Source organism: Thermobia domestica, chromosome 8, assembly GCF_964235325.1.
Source record: "Thermobia domestica chromosome 8, izTheDome1.hap1.1, whole genome shotgun sequence".
In the NCBI taxonomy this organism is placed as follows: Eukaryota; Metazoa; Arthropoda; class Insecta; order Zygentoma; family Lepismatidae; genus Thermobia; species Thermobia domestica.
In genome coordinates this window covers 47,650,228-47,666,936 of record NC_137461.1, presented here as the reverse complement: position 1 = coordinate 47,666,936, position 16,709 = coordinate 47,650,228, and the positions used below count along the sequence as shown (strand labels likewise).

The window sequence follows — 16,709 nt, the reverse complement described above, 5'->3', positions numbered from 1 at the left end:
CCAGTCGTAGATTCAAAACGTCTCCCAGAGTCGATGTGCATACATGATCTCTCGAAGTGTTAAATGCTTTTTCAGGCCAGCCATCTTGAGTGAGTTTTTTTCTGGGTTTCCCTCATTCACACCAGACAAATGCCGGTATGGTACCTAACGTAATGGTCCCAGGCCGTTTCCTTCCTTCTCCAATCCTTTTTTCCTTCCCTTTTATCAGATAGTTTGATTGCCGAGGGACATCATCCCTCATATAGGTATATACGTGGCAGGCTAAATGGCTATAGACGCCGACAGCCCAGAAATCTAATTCCCGAATTCTTCCGTTTCCTACCACTTTCATAACCGTCGTCTTCTTTAGCACACACGGCATAACCGTCGTATGTAAACTCAGATTTCGTTTTAACAAAATTAACATTAACTCTTAAGCGTTAATTTGGTTATGTAATGTTCTTATAGGTAATATCAATCATAAGATATCTTGAAGAACTGCAAGGCCCATGCTGGGAAACAAATTTTACTTGTAATATGAGAAATCTTTAAAATAGGGGATCAGCTATGTTTGTGGTAACCCAAAGAACAATGAAATAAAAATTGTTTCTCTGTATTCAGTTTCCTTTCATTTTTGGATCAAAAGATCCAATATATTTCAATCAAAAATTTTAAATTTTCTTGTAAGGCTTACATCTGGAGAATTAGCTGAAAGGTGGATAAAGCGCCTACCCTAAGGAACTCTATTTTTTTTTCAGTCCTATAGAAGCATGCTAGCAAGTACGTAAAAGTTTTATAATGTACTTCTGTCCTTAAGTTTTAAGATATATTTAAATGAACTTTGTTTTGAAGACGCTTTACGGAGTAATTATTGATATTTTCCAGTTACTCAAAATGTCCACTTTACCCAACCTGGTTTGGGTACAAAACCTCGCGGCCAGAACCTCGCGGCGACAACCTCGCGGACCAAAACCTCGCCTGGCCAAAACCTCGCCTCCCAAAACCTCGCGGCCCAAAATCTCGCCTGGCCAAAACCTCGCGGGACAAAATCTCGCCGGACCAAAACCCCGCCTGGCCAAAACCTCGCCGCCCAAAACCTCGCGGGCCAAAATCTCGCGGGCCAAAATCTCGCGGGGCCAAAACCTCGCCTGGCCAAAACCTCGACACCCAAAACCTCGCGGGCCAAAATCTCGCCGGGCCAAAACCTCGCGCCCCAAAATATCGCCATACCCAAAATCTCACCTGACCAAAATGTAAATGTTCCAACAGATGATAAGGATGACGGTATAAAAGACGCTGTTTCAGAAGAAGTATCACGGGTATTTGGCCAAGTCCCGCGATACCGTATGAAAATTCTATTTCTGTATTAGAGGATTTCAATGTGAAGGTAGGGCGACAGGATGTTTTTAAACTGGTTATAGGGAAAGAAAGTCTGCATAAGGAAAGTAATGACAACTAACGAGGTTAGTTTCGTGAACTTTGGAACATCCAAAATCTTAAAATTTTAACACAAATCTAATAATATCTATGAAAATATGAAATAATATATGAGTTTTTACGACGTCTCTTGATTATGTCCTATAGGTTAAAGGAGACGTAGATGACCAGGATGAAGCAAATGATCGAATAAAGAAAGTGGGAGGAAACGGGAATAACCCGAGAAAGCCCACGCACACGATGTTTTGTATCTTCTTCTTCTTCTTCTTCTTCTTCTTCTTATTATTATTATTATTATTATTATTATTATTATTATTATTATTATTATTATTATTATTATTATTATTTCTAATGCGGAATTGCATATTAAGAAACACATTGGGTAAATTTTAAAGAAAAGTTTCATTCGCGGCGAGGTTTTGGCCCGGCGAGATTTTGGGTGGCGAGGTTTTGGCCCGGCGAGATTTTGGGCGGCAAGGTTTTGGCCCGGCGAGATTTTGGCCCGCGAGGTTTTGGGCGGCGAGGTTTCGGCCACGTGAGGTTTTGGGCGGCGAGGTTTTGGCCACGCGAGGTTTTGGACCGGCGAGATTTTGTCCCGCGAGGTTTTGGGCGGCGAGGTTTTGGCCACGCGAGGTTTTGGCCCGGCGAGATTTTGTCCCGCGAGGTTTTGGCCGGCGAGATTTTGGGCGGCGATGTTTCGGCCGCGAGATTTTGTCCGTATCCCACCCAACCTAGTCGGGCAAAGTGGACACGTTTCCTCACAATGTATTGCTTTAGGAAGTCAACAAAGAACTCATAGACCTATAACACACAGTTTTATTTGTAGCAAATAGGAAGAAAATTTACGAAAAAAGATTATGTAAGAAAAATGAAAACAATATAATCAAATAGGTCTACAATAAGTTCTATGTTGAAATGCCCTTTTAGGCCACATTCACGAAAAATTCGCATAAGAAATATGAAAAATATAGCCTAAAATAAAATAGGCCAGCTACAATAAGAATAGGCCTACAATAAGAACTACTTTGAATCATCCCATTAGGCTAATTATTTTGACATCAAGCCTACCTTAACCTTCAACGTTTGGGACGTTCATCGTAATCAAATGAATGGGTGAGATGCAAAAGGGAAAGATTCCATTTGGATTTCCGTTTAAAGAGCCTAGACCCTAATTCAAAACGCTTTTTGCTGCACTATAGTACTCTATAGCCTAATTAGTTTGCTTTTTTTAAAAAAAAAAAAAATAGTTAGGCATAACAGTTTCCATTAATAGTCTACAAGCAGCAAAATCATTGTAGAGCAAAAACCACATATTTAATGTACGAAATAGTTTTCAATTTAGTCCTTCAAAATTTGATTCCAGTGGATTGTTTTCCTTTTACATCTCACCCATTCAAATAATCACATTCAATTTTCAATTGAACTAATCACGTAGTCCATTTGCTCTGGTCACTTTACCCACCTCTGCCTCTGACCATTTTGCCCGATTGCACGCCGTACTGTTCATTTATTTATTTTTTTTTTTTCGCTCTGAACAACAGAAGTCAAACACTACTAAATAATAGAAAAAATATTAAGAAGCATTGCACTTAATAATAATAATAATAAAAAAACATTATATAGTTATCAAGTTCTATAAGGTTCAGAGAAAATCATTGTTAAACTAATACGTACTCTTAGATCAACAATAGATGAAAATACATTTTTCTTCATACTAGCAAAACAATTGCATATGTCCTCTGTGTCGTCTAGAACTACAATGGCACCTAGCACAACTGATTGGGCCTTGCGATAGGTGTCAAGCATATACAGGCGAGAGAAGTGCCGATGACCACTTAACGTGCCCTGGCCATTTCATACTCCCTTCCCCTACATATACTACATATAGTGTAGCCAAATCCGAATTATCACTTAACTCAGTACGATCTGCTTATTCTGTTAAAAAAAAAAAAAAAAAAAAAAAAAAACGAAATCTCGATTTAGGGTCGTTAAAAAATGTGTCCTTTATCCAAGATTCATTCATATTTCAATTAAAAATTTTCTTTTAAGACTTGTATCTGGAGAACTACATATAGTGTAGCCAAACCCAAACTATCAGTTAACTGAATATGATGTGCTTATTCCGAAGGAAAGAAAAACTCGATTTAGGGGCCGTTTAAAAATTTTTTTTTGGTCCTTGATCCAAAAAAGTAATTACTGGCGCTATAGGGGCTATAGCCCCCCTTGAAGCTCAGGTATAAACTGGATAAAATGGACTTTAATCCTGTTTTACACTGGATAAAACGGCAAACCATGGTTTGGCCCCTTCCTTGATCATATCCTGGATCCGCCACTGATATATATATAATCGTTAAGTTACACTTACAAAATATTCAAATTGAAGGGTATTGCCTTATTTTAATGTTTCTTTTATTTTCAGGTAGGTGAAGTGATCACACACCGATGAAAAAGATCTAGACGGAAACAGGTAAATGCTGATTTGTTTTTATGTACTCACGTTTTTATAGTACATGTAATATCCAATGTAATTTACCATACGCCAAATACTCGAAAAGAATTGGAATTACAATACCCCGGTACATCAACTATTTATTGATTGTAGAAAGGCTTACGACTCGGTTAGGAGTGAAACATTGTACAACGTTCTTATAGAACTTGGAATACCGAAAAAGCTAATTACATTAATCAAGGTATGTTTAAATGAATGCCAAAGTAAAGTTCGGATAGGAAAATTTTTGTCCACGAACTTTTACGTCGAGAATGGCTTGAAACAAGGAGATGCGTTGTCGCTATTATTATTCAGCATTGTCCTGGAATACGCTGTAAGAAAAATCAGATAGCAACCAGAGCCTAGACTTGAACGGTGTTCACCAGGTTATGGCATATGCTGATGATGTAAATTTAATAGGGGATGATAGGAGAACAATAGAAAGAAGTGCAGAGATCTTATTAAACGCTTGCAGGGACATGGGTTTAGAAGTAAATACAGAGAAAACTAAATACATGGAAGTGCGTCGGGACCTTAAATACGGCAAATTATGTATGCGTTAAAATATTAAATAATACTCTTAATAAAGTGGATACTTTCAAATATTTAGAACAAATATTAACAGACGAAAATCATATTCACGAAGAAATTAAATGTCGACTAAAAACATGGAATTCGTGTTATTATTCAAGTTCAAAATCTCTTGGCGTCGCGAATTCTGTCGAGGAATTTGAAGCTTAAAATTTATAAAACGATTATCATGCCTGTTGTTCTGTATGTTTGCGAAACATGGTTGCTTACACTGTGGGAAGAACATAGACTAAAAGTATTAGAGGTCAAGACCCTGAGACGAATATTCGGACCCAAGAGAAACGGGAATGAGACTGACGGAAAGTTCATAACGAGGAACTAAATAATTTATACGATTTACCAAACATTGTTAGGGTCATCAAGTCTAGGAGGCTTAGGTGGGCAGGTCATGTAGCTAGGATGGAAGAAAGTAGATACCCTTTCAAAGTCTTGTCTGGAAGACCAATCGGAAAACGACCATTAGGAAGATCTAGGCGCAGATGGGAAGACAATATTAAGATGAATTTCGCAGAAATAGAAATACAAAGTAGAAGCTGGATGCAGTTAGCTAAGGATAGAAGTCAGTGGAGAGGTTTTATGAACACGGCAATGAACTTCCGGGTTTCATAAGCCATAGAGTGAGTGAGTTAGTAATATCCAATGTTATATATATGATTGGGTATTAATATACGTACGGAGCACTTGCTCATTATTATAAATATATACGAGTCAATTTAGAACCTTTTGAATTAAATTTAATATATTTTCAGTGTGGTGGTAAAAACGAAATATATAGATCTATTGTAAAATAAGATTTTTTTTTCTTAAGCCATTATTAACTTTTTGCATCCATGATCTTAGTATGACTAAGTACCGGGTTGAAAAATCAGAAAATACCCGAAAAGTAACATACACCACAATCTCTTTTATTCCGAATTTCCGTATATTTCGATTAACCGAATTTCCAGGTTAACCGAATCAGTAAAAAAAATAAGCCCTTACTAAATAAAGCCCAAAAGAAAATGGTAAATATTTTCTCTCAAGTTGAATTAAATTTCATTGTTTTAGTCGTACTGGTTTAGTTAGCAATGTTTAGTTCTAATTTTTTGTTTCGAAGGAATAAAGTCGCTGGCTTGGGATCGAACGAGGATCTGGTTACACCAGAGCTAAGAGCTGTACCGCTGACAAAGCACAAACGGATGAAACACAGTGCTTTTTTTCCCTTGAGCAGCTACTGAAAAATACTTGTAGAACGATAACTAAACTCAAGAAAGGATTTGTAATCGAATATGCGTACTCTTTATTCCCAGTACGCTTCCTAATCAAATCTATACTGTTCAATATTTAAATTTAAGAAATATATTTTTAAAGAAACTAGTTCTACAAGATTTTGCAGAAACTTGAAGTGCAAGGATAAGCATCAAACTTTAATTAATGCAATTTTGTTGTACTTCCGAACAACTAGTAATTAACGGTCCCATGGTTATAGTACAAAGTTTTCTTGCTTAATCTTCAGGAAACATTACACAGTCTGGCAGAGAGAAGACGAAGGGTATATTATATCATGTGCTGGACTCTCTCACAACGTTGACTCAGAAATTGGAGAACTACAAAAGAATATGGTTTTAGGCTTTTTTTAAAAAAAAAGAAAAGAAAGTTTTATTTTTGGCTTTTTTGAATGAAGGATTTTTTTTTATGAAGAGTTTATGGGACGTCAAAGTTAAAGATTTCATTTCTTTCCTTTTAAAAAAAAATGACAATAAAGGCATTCAGTTCTAAATATCCTTTATTGTTATTAAAAGAGGATGGAATTTCTCCCTCCTGAAAAATCTCCAAGTCGTCTTCCCGAATTACGGTTTAAATACGTGCTGGAATTAGTAAAGTTTACATCTTTCTAAATTCTGAATATAAATTCTAAATGGTGTAGTTTGTGCGTCACGTTATCCTGAAATGTTATGCAGCCTTGGTTAAGAGAGTTGTAATACTGGTTGTAGAAAACAAGGCGCATATTCTTATAAACGGCAAACATTTCAGTGCGTCACACTAATTCCTTATAGTAAACAGTCACGCTAATAGATGTCGCTAACAGCAATATTGTTGCGATATTAGAGAGTCCTTGAATAATTGCATTAAAATTTTAAAAAAACATGGTATAAAGTTTGGGGTAGATATTAGGCAAATTAAGAAGAGTGAAGAAAATGTTAAAATGTAAACAATTAAGCGCCTGTAGTGTACAGCTGGCCGAAGTCCTGGGCGCAACAATTATAATTTCATAAATCAGACATTAATCTAATCAATGTGGTTATAAAAAGTGAAATAAAATCTTTCAGTGTAACGTCCTACGATTATGCCCTTTAGGATAATGCAAATGAGTGATTAAAGCAAGGGAATGATGTTGCAGAAACAATCGGTGGAATGAATATATGGGAGGAAACGGAAGTACCTGAGAAAACTCAGTAACACAATGTTGTCCACCACAAACTCACTTAGTCGGGGATTGAACCAAGGACTCCACGTACCAGAGGTTAGCGCTCTACCACTGTTTAACCATTTCCGGATTGAATAGTGAGTTAACGGAGGAGATGAAACTTATTTTTGGGACCCTGAATCGACTACAAAAAGCCATCTCGACCTCTTACAGTTTTTGCTCTATAGAAATCCAGTATTGAGACCGGAAGTGCTAGTACATTTCAACCACTTCCGGTTTCAGTAGAGTGTTGTGGGTTGTGATATGTCCTTTTGAGAGCCTGTATCGATTGCAGAAAAAAACTCTTGTCGGTATCTATTATAAATGTTGTTCTATGACGATAGATATTGATACTGTAAATGGGTAATTTAAACCATTTCCAGCTTGAATAGAGAGTTAATAGAGGAGATAGAACATATTTTTGAGACGTTGAATCAATTTCAAAAAGTCGCATCTTGATATCTCTTACCGTTTTTGCTCTATGGAAGTTAATGTTGAAAGCGGAAGTAATACTAAATTTGAACCACTTCCGGTTTTGATAGAAAATTGTGGATATTATCATGTGTTCTCTTAAGACATTGAATTGTTTGCAAAAGATTGCTTCTCGCTATCTGTTATCGTTTTCGTTCTATAGTTATAAATTTTAAAAAGGGGAAATGGCTAATTTGAGCTATTCCCGATTTGAATAGAGGAGATGGAACCTATTCCTGCGGCACTAAATTCATTGAAAAAAAAAAAAAGAACCTGCTTTTCGATATTTCTTACCGTTTCCGTTTTGATATCTATCGACAGACGCACGTACGGACTAAGCCATTCTAAAAGACTTTAGACACTTATGTATAGCATAGTTTGGAAGTCGAAAAAAATGATAAATCAGGTACTAAAAACTGATTCCGCCTGTACTGGTTACGTTAATGGAATTTATGCTCAAAATTATCATTATCTTCTTTTACCCGACGTCATTATAAGCACTCTATAACTCCGAAATGACGCATTTGTGCACCCACATTGGACGTTGGTCTACGAAAAAAAAAAGCTTTTTATGATTTCTTGGGATGAGCATTTCCCAAAGTTGCTCTAGAGAAGTTTCTTTACAAACACATGCCTAGGCGTATAATAATCATAAATATTCTCCAATCACTGGCAAGTTACCTACTAAAGACTCAGAAGCTTCCTTCTACACAGTCCTCACCTGACCTTTTCATCTTGGCGGTAGCTCTTTTAATACCGTCCATTCATGAACTGTAGGCTCTTTTGTGTCTTCCCTCTTTTTCCTGCTACCATACCTACTAGAAGTCTCTGTTGATACAGTTCATTTTCAACCATGTTTTTCTCTAACCTTAACAACATCTATTATTGTTCCTTTCTCGACTATTAATCCTCATTCGTTTTTTTGTTTGACCCAGGAGATTTTCTTCATTCTTGTCCACACCCACATTCCGATAACCTCCAGTCTCTTTCTTCGCGTTTGCGTAGTATTCATGTTTCTGTCCCATAAAGTACAACGCTCCACGTTAAACACTTTATATAAGTCTTTCCATAACTCTTTATTCAAGAAGCTACAAAATAGACTTTTCTTATTTGTAAATGTCTCTCGCCAATTCCTATCCTTGCTTTTTATTTCACGTTTGCATTTCATGTTCTCACTAATAATACTACCCATGTACCGAAAAGTAGTCGCCTAGGACATATTATTTTATTTATTTAAACATATATTTCTGGAACTTTCTGAATATTTTTTTTCTGGCTTCTTTTCAATGTACGTGGTGCGATGTGGAATTCTCTCACCTTTCCATTGCAGCCTTCGTACGTGTTCGTGCACATCCCAAATTCCCACGCAACCGTTTTACTTCACCCTGCAGGACGTGCCTCGGGTTCCAAAGAACTGTTTAGACGGAAATAGCATTTAAGTTCTTTTTCCTCTGATGCTTCCGATACGAATTTCCTCTTTCCCTGAAACCAGGGAAAAGGAAAAAATCAACACAGTTACATGTACAGAGAAATGTTCTGTGTAAAAGTGCCGATGCATTTTGATACGTGTTTCCTCAATAGCAAGTAGAAGTGTCACGAGTACACTACGTGAAGGAGTTTGGTTTTGGTTGGAAGCAGTTAATATTTTCTTAATTAATTTTGAAACCGGAAGCAGTAGTCAGAAGAAACCGGTCAAAAACTGTATGTTGAAATAGAGAAAGAATACGAATAGACATACAATTCAAAATGGAGGCTATACACAAATACAACTAAGCTATGAGCAGCAATAATTAAGAGGTCTTATCACTGCGAAATTAAAATACCGCTAATTGTACAGTGATTTTGTGATATCTTCAAATAGATAAAAGATAATCAAAATGTGGAACAAGCTCGCCCTAGACAAAATTATTTTGCAGAGGTATCGTTATCACGAGTCCCCTAGTAGCTTCCCGTTTGCAACCATTTAGAAACGCGAAAATAAATGCCGATTTTGTAAATGGCCGGAAATCGAAAGCAGATAAGTGAGTCATGAAAACGGTATCTCATGTAAAATAATATTGTCTAGGGAATTCTTGTTCCACTTTTCGATTATCTTTTATCTATTTGAAAATGTCACAAAATTACTGTAAAATTAGCGGTATTTTAATTTCGCCGTAATGGGGCCTCTTAAAAAGCTTATTACAAACCGGAAATTATCTATGGATGTCACTGGCAAGAGGATGTGATAAAAAGGGGACAGTGATATTAAATATGTTAAGAAAGCCTGCTCTAATGTGTACGAACGTGCACTGCTTGCTGTGAATTGTTAAAGTATTTAGTATACAAAATTACAGTAAATACGGGAAGTGTTTAGTAAGCAATAAAAATAAATATTTTAATATTAATTTTAAATTTGTTGTACGATTTTTAATGTAAAAATATCACTATAAAATAAACGAACACTCTTAACCTTTTGTACTGTTCATGTTTTATTTAGTCTTGTATTTAGAGATCTTTCCCGCGTCTTCGTATATTGGGTGAGGTCGTCTTGAAATAAATACGTATATGAGGAAGAACACTCAAGTTGGTTCTTTTTAAAGGAAAAAAGGTAAAAATACGACACGAAACCTGAATGGGAGAAAGCTGTATTAGTGTGTTTGTTTTCTGTCTCTTAAACTTCGTTGGAAAGGAATTTGTTGATCAACGCTATTGGATAATGTCCCAAAGAAACTCATTGGAAGTTCGTTGGCCCTCTCTACGTGTCACGTGAAGGTCACAGTAACCTTTCGTCCGAACATTCTTTTTCGTTATTTTTAATTTATATAGGAACCAAAACCGAGTCCAAGTTCAAATATAGTTTTCTTTCGCGTGTTTCACGGACTTCCTAGTTACATTACTGACGACTGCGGGTGCAACATAAGCAGGGCACGCATCTTCAGTTTTGTTGGACTCATAAAGAAGGAACTTTGTAAGTTTTACCAACATTTATTTTTTATTGTTTATTTATCTTTAAATTATGTATTGAGAGTTTTAGGTATTTAAGTTTCAGACGAAGCTATGGGCAGGGATCAGTTTTAATTTGGAGAGCAGACCTGTGAAATTAATCACTGTTGCTAGGATTTGGAGTTCATTTGCGACACCGCTCGTACCGAAGCTTATGAGGCTTCTACAGCTTAATATAAGACCCGAACCCGATGTATTCCCGCCGGAAATCCAACCTAAGTCTCTCTCACCAAAGGCGAGAACAATGGCCGTTAAGCCCTTCGCTTGAAACAGCCATTATTTGGGCGATCTATATCTAATATTGACGGATGAATAGTTTAGAGTCCTAATGACGTCAAATGATCGGATCCTACATTTAAATTAAGGGATTTCTCATATATCACTTCGAACAAATTCCATGTTCCATGTTGGCCTCAGATCAAAAGTCCAGTGATTTGGAAAAATACCATATCTAAAGATTATTATTATTATTTTTTTTAGATAAAAATTTACATTAATTACATCTATGGGAGTTTTTAGATGTGGCTGAACAGGTCATTAACTGACAGATAACATGCTTTTGATAAATATACTTTTTCACTTGGAAGATATTTCATAATATTCGTAAATTGCCACATTTTGACATTATCACTTTTAGGTATTTATGGAAAAACTCCTTTTTGTTTGACATTAAGTATTCATGCATTTATTTTTGAGTTTGTTATACTTTTGATAAGAATATTTGCCAATTTTCTTTTCTTTCTTCCTTTTTTCTTTTTCTTTTTCTTTACACATTGAATTTTGTCTGAGTTCATAATATGTCGCTAGTAGACAATACTGCCATAACATTATTATTCACCTACGGCCATTATAACACTAAAAATATAGTTCCTATTAAAATAAGTGGTTGATCTTTTTCTAAATCTCTTTCCTTAAGTAAGAAGTATATACCTCTTATAAATATAATGGTAGCATGTGGTTTAACAACGGAGTTAGAAGATCCTATGACATCTTTAATAAGATAATTTCTCAAATAATGTCGTAAATAGTTTTTATTTCAATTTTTAACCTTCTCTTTCGTTTATGTGTTTTTTCCGATTTTATTGTGAGATTATTGTTTCAATGAGCTTTCTCAAGTCAATCTCTTTCACTTTATTCTGCATCAGGGGCGCATCCAGGAATTTTTGTTGGGAGTGGCCCAAAATTGGGAGGGGTCCCAATTGTACAGGACACTACGTCTATGTAATATTAAACCGTTGTTATTCTACACCCGAAAACATCATAAGTATTTATTAAGTGCTGCAACGTATATTCCCAGACAAAGTATAGAACTATGTTGCTTTTAGAAGAAAATGAAGAGTACACGTGAAATGTATGACCAAATGTTTATGATACATTTATAATTTCTCCGGTTAGCAAGTAAAAGTTTATTAAGAAGGTATATAAATATAAAGGTAACAAAGTTCTGTCGCTTTTTCACCCATTCGGACATCGAAATGTCACCTAAGACGTAACTGGAAGACCAAAACTACTCACCATCAGCATCGGCAACCTTCTGCCAACGTTCTGGAAGGCTATGAATTTCATCGCGGTAGAACTTGGTGGGCCGTGAAACGAAGAAGTTATCAAGTGCATTTTGCACCTGTACTAGGGATTTGAACTGGCGTCCTCTGAAGTGATTATCCAAGGAATGGAACATGTGATAAACGGACGGTGCAATGCTCTGGGAGTATGGCGGATGCAATAGTGTTTCCCATCCAAGGCATAGAGTGGCGTCCCGTTCATCCTAGCCACGTAGGGCTTAGCGTTGTTCTGTTGTCCTGTGACCTCTTTGCGATTCAGAAGTGCTGGCTCCAGAGTTTTCAGTTTTTCTTGAACACGGCTCAACTGCTGACAGTACACAGTAACGTTAATGCTGTGACTAGCTGGTTAAAGTTCCAGATGCACGATGCCGCGAACAGTCCACCAAACACACAGGAGGACCTTCTTCTGGTGGAGTGCTGGTTTCCTCTGTTTTGGAACTAGTTCATGGGATTCTAACCAGTGATGACGGCGCCGTGGAGCTTCATACAGAACCCACTTCTCATTACATGTCAACACCCTGTCCAGAAATCGCTTCTTCGTCAGACGAGACAGCAAAGTAACACAGGTGTCTGCTCGAGTTACCATCTGGCCCGAAGTCTAATCATGTGGGACCCATCGACCCAACTTGTAGTGCTTCCCAAGTTGATGGAGGTGCTACCGAATAATTTCTCCACTCACACTGAATTGTAATCCCAGTTCCTCACATGTCTGGCCACTGTTAGCCTCAATTGCTACCTGAAGATCTTCATTTTGTACATGTATTGGTCTTCCGGCACGTGGTGCGTCTTCGAATGTTTCATCACCGTCCTTAAACTTGTTAAATTACCGCTGCACTGTCTGCGTAATCACGGCACCCTCACCAAAGGCCTGACATATCTTTCGTCCCCGCGGCGTTTGACTCCACTTTGAACTCGTACAGCATACATGCCCTTACAGTGCTCTGTGGAGATCCCATGTTCACTCTGCCCTTAACGCAAGTTCACGGTGTAACTGAACTGCCACTACCAGGTAGTATGTTGGATATACCCTCACTAACAACTGACCTTCGTCTTATCTCCCTTCGCATTCAAATCACGGTCTGAGGGACAATTGAACACAGACCTCCACAAAAAGCGACAGAACTTTCTTGGTTACCCTTATATATCAAGGTAAGAATTTTTGGGGTGGACCCCTCGCGTGGGTGCGCCTCTGTTCTTTATCCAGCTTCTTCTCCCTGATTCACCATTGGTCACCGCTCAGCACTTCTCCGTAGGTCTCTCTCTTATGCACTTTCTTTCGTGTACTGGCTACAATGCATGTATCCCATATATGATGTCTCGGATTCTAATCCCTATGAGAGAGCATAAAAAACACACTTCAGTGATTCAGATTCAGCTTTAAATTGTAGATCTCGTTCTGTATATCCTTGCTACTGATAAAGCACAGAAGTACCAAGAAGTCAATCAGTCATCAAACTAAAATTTAATGTTTCCGTTCTTCATTTTCCTTCCAAACCTTTACAGATCGTCTCATTTGTGTCTTGTCTTTTAGTCCTGTTACTTGTATTTTGCTCAGTCACTCGGACTAACCGGTTGTTAAAATTTCTCGAATTCCCTGAATGGGCTTTTAAAAAACTCTCTTCGCCTCTAGTTCCAGTACTTTTGGAAATAATTAATTCTCTAACAAGTGACTAGTTTTCTATATCTGGGTAGTATTGTTAGTAATGATAAAAAGTGAAAACGCAAAATAAAAGCAAGGATAGGAATGGCGAAAAGAAGCCTTTGGGAGGGAAAAAATACTATTTTGTGAGACCTTGAATAAAGAATTGAGAAAAAAAACTCGTAAAATGCTTCGTAGAGTATTACACAGTATAGGTAAGAAACATGGATATTACGCAAAAATGATGAAAAACGGTTGGAAACTTTCGAAATGTGGGTGTGGAGAAGAATGGAGAGAATTAGATGGGTCGAGGGATGAATGAGAGGGTGTTAGAAATGGTCGGGAAGAAAAGGACAATTTTACATATTATTAAGAAGAGGAAGAGAAACTGTTTGAGACATTGGCTAAGAAGGAACTGTATCATGAGGGACGTGCTAGAAAGTATGGTGGCAGGAAGGAGAGGGAGCGGGTGAAGAAGACTACAATTAATGGACGACATCAAAACAGAAAACTCGTACGTAAAGGCGAAGAGGTTAGCGGAAGACTGTAGAGCATGGAAGCTTCTCAGTTACGCCAAGTGAACTGTCAACGATGACAGAATACTTGTGATGGTGATGATGATATAATTTGGTAATGATGGAATACCTATGATGATGATGATGATTAATATTAATTACCATTAATAGTAATACTGATGATATAGTAATAATATTAACACTAAGTCAACTTACTATACTAATCACAAAATCGATTGTTAAATACTAATCAAAGATCTGGTCGCTAAATGATTTAAATTACACCACTGATTGTACCCTTTATTTGTTGACAGGGCCGTGCCGTGGAAAGTCAGCGCCCGGGGCGAGAGTATACGACGGCGCCCCCATACATATATTCCAAGCAATTTTTCTTATCGTTTTTCCTTTTCCTCCCGAATTTTTCGCCCTCCTTACTTCGGCGCCCGGGGCCGTCGCCCCGCTCACCCCCCACAGCACGGCCCTGTTCGTTGATACAGTAGTCTCATTAATACATGCGATACAGTAGCTTCTCGTCAAAGCTACAAGGCTATTTACTTCGTTCCTATCCTTGAATTAATATGGAGTCACAACAAGTGGTTTGACGAAATGGGTCATCTGAACTTGTTGAAAATTCCTTAGTTTCAAGCAATATCACTTTTATCAATTTTTTTTTTTTTTTTGTCCACTTTTACAGCAAATAAATTCCATTCAGTCTCAGCCTCCTATTTTAAACTAATACTTAAACAAAAATTGAGACCACATCTACCAAAAGTTCAACCAGGGACCTCCTGCATTAAAAATTGAATAATTACTCTGCTACTTCAGACCCCTTTCACGCCTTTCTAATTTCGTTTAATTGCAACATGTATTACAAACGTGATAACATCACGAAATGCAATTTCATGTCGGCCGTTATGTCGTGACATTTTGCAGCATATTATGATCACAAATCTTAAATCGCCAATAAAATAATTAGAGCTCATGTGCAATTATTGTCGTTGTTGGCGCTTGAGAACTTGCGAAGAGGCACGCTGAGGATTATTCAATATGCATGACCTCTTTCTTCGCACAGGACCAAAACAAAATCAATAAATAAGTCATCTCGAGAAGCGTTATGACAAGCCATCAGTCTGTGTTACAACTCTGGGCAGGGGTGGGTGGGGGGAGAGGTCACACGCAACGCAAATTATCTTATCGGTCGCCCTTAAGCAGTGTCCGATAGGCCCTGAAGGTCATAACTCTGATGTTCATTGTATAAATGACTACTGCATCTCAGGGTTGCAAACTTACCCACATTGGAACTAAAATTTCGCTTGTCTAATGTCTTATCCTTGATGTATAAGTTTCGGAATATATAAAGCTACTACTATGTTATGGTTATTTCTCTTATATCTTGAGTTAACACGATGGTTTAGGTGTAGAATCCTAACCTCTGCTGCTAAGGATCCCGGATTCAATCCTAGATTCTGTGACAAGCATCATGTCCATGAGGTATTTTATATGTTTCCATTCCCACGTGCTCGTCATCACCGTCTTCTTTAGCCTAACCGGCATAACCGTCCGATGTAAAACTGAAAGATTTCATTTTTTTTTTTTTTCATCCCTGTTGCTACGTGCTTTTTCTTGTTTCGAGTAGCTCTTTCACTTAATTGATTATATTTGTCATTCAGTTTCCTTAGTCTACAGGTCACAATCTGGAACATTTAATAGAAATATTACATTACCCTATTTGTTTCATTCAGTGAATTCTTTAGGAATACTTCATTCTTATGGGATATTCTGCAACCGTAAGTTAAATATTCCGTAAATTTTGTAGTTGCAAAATGTATACCTTTTCTGTATATCTCTGCTAGTTGAAACCTATCCCCAGGACCGGATCCAGGATTTTCTGAGGGTAAGGGTGCACCAAATAACTGCCAGTACATTTGAATTAAATTTGAGTTTTTAAAATATGTCTTTAGGCATCTGTGTTGTGAATGAGAAATTGCCCTAGAAATGCTGCTAAGTGTCTGTTCTCGGTGAATCCTTTTCCTTCAACCTTCAGGAAATTGACTGAAACTATTGATTTTTGCAAAACTCACTGCTAGTTTCTCACTTTAGGTAGTGTATATTTACAACCAAGTAGGGGGGGGGGTGTACGTGCACCTTTCCACCTCTCTATATGTGGCCCTGCCTATCCCACTCTTCTACTGTATTACAATTGAAAGATTTTTAAAATGCAATGCATTTGGAGGATTCCTCTTTTAGGCCTATTCCATTGCATTGTCATGTTATTGCGTGTTTGAGAATAGATACCTTTATTCTTATGGTATCTCCATCCTTTTGCTTCTGATTGTAATTCTTTAAGTTTTTAGGTATTTATTTACCTTTATTACTATTACTAGAAGGAGAACCAGGGTAGATTCCCGGTGAAAGTCTGTGTTGTTCGGATTCTAGTTAAGCTGTAGATTCACGTGCATATAGCCTCCATGCTGAAAAAGGGCGCTAAATTCCAAACCAACCAAAGAGTTAATGCGCTACTGCCGACATGCATAAGAGTAAATTACATTAGAGTATTTTTTTAAGAGTGTTTATACATTTTTATGAATAATAAAGAAAT

At 37.3% G+C, this 16,709-nt stretch overlaps 1 protein-coding gene across 2 annotated transcripts in view; it reads left to right on the top strand.

The window, feature by feature from the left end:
• Ald1 (fructose-bisphosphate aldolase) overlaps positions 1 to 16,709 on the top strand; it is a 198,876-nt gene that overhangs the window by 82,436 nt on the left and 99,731 nt on the right. Inside the window, exon 1 of one of the 2 annotated variants that reach the window (XM_081768434.1) lies at positions 10,227 to 10,359. The exons of the other annotated variant lie outside the window; for it this stretch is intronic. The gene's annotated coding sequence lies outside the window, so the exon portion shown is untranslated. Of the gene's footprint in view, positions 1 to 10,226; positions 10,360 to 16,709 lie in introns of those variants that run through there. 2 annotated transcript variants of the gene reach the window in all.